General features: G+C 45.6%; 1 pseudogene; it reads right to left on the reverse strand.

Annotated features, from left to right (window-relative positions):
* Positions 1–1402: 1402 nt before the first annotated feature.
* Positions 1403–6094, reverse strand: LOC103000831 (SUZ domain-containing protein 1-like; annotated as a pseudogene).
* Between the last annotated feature and the right edge of the window lie 303 nt (positions 6095–6397).

Below are 6397 nucleotides of genomic sequence, written 5' to 3' on the forward strand. Positions count from 1 at the left end.
TAAGATGCAATGCGATGGAAGAGATCAGAAAGCCCGAGAGGGGCCAGATTGTGCACACACAGCTGCTCTAGGCAGGGCCCCCTAAGTCTCTTCCACCTCAAAGAACCAAAGCAAATCTCCAGGCTCCAAGGACAGAGGGGAAACTGCCTTCATTCCAGGCCCTTGCTCTGGAAGAAGGGGTGGAGGATAGCCTAGGCCTATGGGGAACCAGTCTGTCATTACCAATCTTTGCAATGCACAGCTTGTCTCTTCCCAGGTGTATTGAGAACGGTCTGCTCCCAAGGTAGTGATTTCACAAGAGAAATGTGCTGGATAGAGTTACGGAGCTGATGCCATCAACAGAGATGGCACTCCACAGACCCTTGAGAGTTCTAAGCCTTGCTGGAGCAGGAAGATCTACCTACCTTCTGACCACACTCGGCAGAAGGCTCAGAGTCCTGGAGTCAAGACTCTCTCTTGGCTTTCCTTGTGCTGACAGCAAAATACTGAGTAAGGCTCGCAGCCCTTACTCTTTTTTTTTTTTTCCTACTTTTTGGCCGCACTGCGTGGAATGTGGGATCTTAGTTCCCCGAACAGGGATCCAACCCGCGCCCCCTGCAGTGGAAGTGCGGAGCCTTAACCACTGGACCACCAGGGAAGTTCCTCGCAGCCCTTACTCCTAAAGCCCCAAAGTGCAGCCTCACTCCCTGCCCACTTCTAGAAGTAGTAAGCCTGGCTGGTAGGGAACCACTCCTGAGAGGTTTTGGAAGGGGAAGTCTGTTCACTTTCCCTGTCTCCCAAAATACACTAGAGGTGAGGGGTTGGCACCCTCCCCAGGCTCTCTGATTCTATAGAGCTAGCCCAGTCTTCAGGTAGCGCCCAGATGCTCTGGGACTTAGCTGGGGGGAGGGAGGTATAGGCATGGGGTGCTCATCTGTCCTGGGGGCTGCAGAGCCCTGCCCCTTTTCTGGGCTGCAGTAGGAATACAGAAGCTAAGCTCACCAAAATCCTATTGGTTAATGTTTCTAGTGAATTGCCCAGAAACATTTTTAAGTAGACTACCAAACTACTCTTTCTCAATTAAAAATTCATTAAACTGCTAAAACCCCTCCCATGCACTTTTACTTTTGCAAATCAAATATTGTATAAACAAACAAAAATAGGAAGCAAAGAAACAAAAAGGATATTTTCAGATGGAACTTGCTTTTAAGTGATGAAAACATGCACTTGAGGGTGGGTGGATGGGAGTTCTCATTTGTGTTTTAACATCCCAAATTAATGAGCATGATAAACTGTTACTGCTGGCACTGGCTTCACCCCAAGTGGCCAAGTGGCACTGTCTGACTCTCTGAGTCCTTGGTCGGTCCCCCCCAACCCTCCTCTAACCCCCACCCTTTCCCTTTCCATTGACTTGGGACAGCCCTTCTAGACATGCCAATCACAGTGGGGGGAGGGAGGTCACAGTGCGTGGGGTTCAAGGTCACAGTGGGCGGAGCAAAGGGAATCACATTGCAAGTAAGTCAGGTTGTTCCCTCTGCTCAAGTCCAGCTGTCTGCCATGGCAGTGCGACCCACAGCAGACGACCCAAGAAGTGGTGACGGAGGCAGTGGCGGTGGCATCCTTTCCTGCCCACATTTATCTGTGCTGTTTGAAGCCTTGTAACCCATCAGGACCCAACAGCTGTCTGATCACATTGTTGGGCTGCCTGCTGTCTTCAGGTTGGGAGATCCTGGTTGGCCTGTCGAGGATGGGTTTCTCTTGCTCCTCCTCTGGGCTGGCGCTGCCCGGGATCCACTTCCAGGCCTCCGCGTACTCTGCCTCGCGCTGCACTAGGGACTTGACGGGAAGGGCTGGCCTGCTGGTGGAGTTGGGGCTGCTGACCACACCAATGCTGGTGGGCCTCTTGAGGATGCGGCTCTGTGGAGGGGCCCCGTGGGAAGGCTGTCGTCCTGAATCACAATGGGCACTTTGGGAGGAGATTTGGATTTCCCCGCTGTCTGCCGCCTTCCAGCTCTCAGGGACTTCCTCATCTTCCATCTTACTCACCGCTTTCGGAGACCCTCAGTTTAGAGTCTGCAGTTGGGATGGACTTCCATTTAGAGCAGATTTCAATATCTTTTCAGTTGAGAAACACCAATCCAGGGTTTGACCCCCCGGGGTTTGGCAGCAGTGTTAGTGATGTAAAGAGGATGATGCAAGGGCCCTTTTAATAGGGCTCAAGATTAGTTTTCTGGTTGCCTTGAGAGAACTAACTCTCCAGTTTCTAGGTTATATAGTGGTTTGCATAGGAGAAATGGAGGAAAAGCAGCTTCCACCTGTTGAAAGGTGCAGAACAGAAGATATATTGTACGTATTTTTTGTGTATGGTAAAGGAAAATACATGAAAATAATAAGATCACTCACACATATTTATAACACACACCTACACACCTGGATGAGGTTAAATGTATAAAGAAAAGAGTCTGGAAGGATCATCCCCAAACTACATAATACTAGTTATGCCAGGGAAGAAGGCAGAAGTTAGATTACAGAGATATTTCCTAATTTTTTTACTTTGCTATATTGTTTACATTCTTTGCCCCACGTTGCATTGCCCTTGCAAGGAGAAAAAAATAATAAAGACTAAAAATGGAAGAGCAAAGGAGATGGCCTTGAGTTAGAGCATGACCCCACAAACTGAGATGACAGCAAAGGAGCCATGGAAAACCAGGAAACCACTCACACTCCAAGGCTCTGCCAGAAATTTTTAACTAAAAACAGCCTCTTTGGAACAACTACTGATGATACCACACAGAGCTGAAAACGACTGGCCCTTAGGAAAACTCAACAATAAAATTTCTTAGGCTAAAGGCCCAGAAATTTTGACTTGCTTAGGAGCTGGAGTGATGAACTGATTTCTCTTGATGGAGAGCACAAATCATCTAACTGATCATGTTTGCCCTTTTCACTGTGGCTGCCATGAAGCTCACAGCTAAAATGTTCAGCTCAGTTTATCTGAACTAAAGCCAGATGATCTGTGTCTCTTCACAGCAACTTTACCTGCTTCTTGATCTTCTATTCCCTCTAAATTTCTCTAAGTCTTATTTTCAACTAATTGCCCTTTCCCATTTTGCTGTGGGAAAACCAAGTGGGAAACAAACAACCTATCTGAGACTCAATCATTTTCTTTTCCTCTTTGGAAAGCTACTGGGGGTGGGGTGGGTACAGAAGAGTCCTCAGAGACCAAGTTGGGTTAGCCACTCTGCAATGGCTGGATGTGAAATGTGTTGTTTGTTCATTCATTGATAACGTGTTTCTCATCTGACCAGCAATTCCATTTCTATAACTTTGTCCTAAGGTAAGAATCATGGATGTGTGCAGAGATTTAACTGCAGGAACCTTCATCACAGCTTTGCCTTTAAAACCATAATATTGAAAATAACCTAAATGCCCAATCACTGAGAACTGAGAGAATAAGTTATGGAACCTCCAAAGGATGGAAAGGCAGGCAACCATTTAAAGTAACACTATAGACGATTAAGAGGCTAAAGAGACACAGCAACCAAATTTGAAGTATGAACCTTGTCTGGAATCTTAATTTGAACAGACAAAAAATCTTGGAGATAATCATTAAAGTTTGAGCCCCGACTAGATATTTGATATTAAGGAATTTAACCACTAATGATCTGAAGATATTATTGTTAATTATTTTGCCTTGAATAATGGTATGGACCTTTAAGTCCTTATCGTTTACAGATACATAATGGAGTATTTATGGATAAAACAATATGTCTGGGACTTGTTTCAAATAATAACAGACATGTAAAAATTTATTGAGCTGTACACTTAATATTTGTGCATTTTATTTTATACCTCAATTAAAAACAAATTAAAAAACAATCTGGGAGGAAGAAATGAATGGGTAGTCTAGGTTAGGGGTTGGCAAACTTTTTCTGTAAAGAGCCAGATAGCAAATATTTCAGAATTGTGAAGCCTATGGTTTCTGCAGCAACTACTCAGCTTTGCCATTGCAGGTTGAGAGCAGGCACAGACAGTACACAAAACAATTATGCTCCTTGACTGTGTTCCAATAATATTTCATTTATGGGCACTATGATTTGAATTTTGTATCATTTTCACATATCACAAAATACTGTTCTTCTTTTGACTTTTTTCCCAACCATTAAAAAAATGTGAAAACCATTCTTAAGCTTATGGCTGTATAAAAGCATGCCAGATTTGGCCCACTGTCTGCAGTTTTCCATCTCCTGGTCTAGATGAAATAAGACTGGCCAAGAGTTGATGACTGATGAGACTGGGTGATGTGCATAATGGGGTTTCATTATACAGTTCTCAATGTTTGAAAACGTCCACAGAAATAAACTAAGTTTGGAAATAAACTACTATGGAAATAAAGTTAATGGCATGGAAGGATAGCTGTGAAGTGAAGAAGAGGCAGGCCACAAGATCATGCTCCCAATTGTTTAATAACAAACAAACATCTGTCCCCCAAGATATTACAATAGTTTGCGGCCCTCCAAGGCTCAACTCTACCTGACACAATCTCATTCCTTGGTATTTAATTTCTTTAACTGGATTTTCTTGGGTATCACAGGAGCAGCTCTGACATAGAGTTCATGGAAGATCCATTAAATATATACATGATCGGTGCTACAAAACCATGGGGAATGGATAATAATCATGTATTAACTCACTTAATTATCATCCCAAGCCTCACAGGATAGGCCCTGCTATCATCCTCATTTCCTAGAGAGGATACTGAGGCCTAGACAGGAAAAGTGACTTGTCTGAGATCACACAACCAGTGATTAGAGGGTGAGGTGGTGAGAAAATGAAAAGCAGAGAACTCCTCCCTAGCTGTTGTGGCATCACGGTTTTCAGAGATGCAACCCTCAGTCTGCTTCTGGATGCCCTAAAAAATTAATTCTCCTTCTAAACTACAGAGAACGTTGTTTGGTTTTTAACTCAAGAATAACAAAATGTTAAATTTACATTGTGCTTTACAGTTTAACTTAAAATTTTAATATTCAAAGCCACAATAAGGAAAAGAGAAACCAAAAATTAAGGAGATAGTTGCAAAACACATATCACCAATAAAAGAGTGGTATCCGAATATATGAAAACAATTCCTACAAATCAGTAAGGAAAAGGCAGATAATGCAACATAAAAATGAGCAAAAGATCTGAACAGGCACCTCACAAAACAGGATCTCCAAGTGATCAATACATATATGAAAAGGTAGTCATCAGGGAATATAAATCAAAACCTCAATGTCTGAATCCTCCATTGGAATGTTGAAACCACAAGGGCTGGGATTTTTGTTTATTCATGGATGTATTGTTGATCTCAAAGAGCCACCAATCATGGACCCCAAAGAATCCCAACATGACCCTTCACATTCCCATTCCTGTCTCCATGGACCCTTGTCACTCATCCTATAGACCTCCTATTGTCCACTTCACAGATCCCCCATCACTCACCCAACAGACCCTCCATCACTCACCCCAGACCCCCTTCACTCACTCTATAGACCCCCTTTACTCACCCCCTTGAAATCCCATCATTCACCCTACAGGCAGCATTGCTCACCTCACAGATCCCCCATCGCTCACCCCCATAAACTCCCCATCGCATATCCCACACACCTGATCCTCCAGACTCCCCTATCACTGTTGTTCACATCATTCAGTCCAAAGGACCCCTCATTAGAGCTTCCACATGTCCCCATCACTGACCAGACAGACTCCCATCACTCAGCCAGGCCCCTCACCCTGGCTCTGCTCTCAGGACCCAAAAGCTCCTTCTCAAGCCAGGCTTGGCTCCCCGCTTGCACAAATGGGCTCAACGTCCCTCGAAAATCCCTTCCCCTTCCAGCCCTCCTCGGTGGGTCTGGATGGCGCATTAGCTTATCTTTCGCCCGATCAGAACCAGCCACCGAGCCCAGCTCTGCCAGTAACAAAAATGGCGTCATTCGCTCTGCGCCAGCAACTCGGTCGCCGGCCGGGAAATGGCTAGTGCCTCCCACGGCTTCTGGGTGCTGCCATTCCAGCCAGAAGATATATGCGTTTTGGAGCTCGGGGAGTCCCCGTGATATTTCCGAGGCAGGGTACTCGAAAGCAGTGTGAAGCTCGGAAGCGCCGCGACTGTCCCGGGGTGGGGGGAGATTCCAGGCCCGGGGGGGAGATTCCAGGCCCTGAGCAGAGGCACCGCCTGAGCAAAGGCGTGGCGATGCGACTGGTTGGGGTGTTCGGTGGGAACCGGGGGGCGAGGCGGGGAGTGGAAGCACCACCTGAAAGACTGTTCTGTGGAAGCCTCATTTCTAAAGCGTCTGCAGAAAGTGAAGAGTACCTTGACATAATGTTTGTATTCACTTGGGGGCTCAAACCACGCTCCCCGCGCACTCCTCCGAGCCTGGCG

The sequence above is a fragment of the Balaenoptera acutorostrata genome, chromosome X (assembly GCF_949987535.1).
Source record: "Balaenoptera acutorostrata chromosome X, mBalAcu1.1, whole genome shotgun sequence".
NCBI lineage: Eukaryota > Metazoa > Chordata > Mammalia > Artiodactyla > Balaenopteridae > Balaenoptera > Balaenoptera acutorostrata.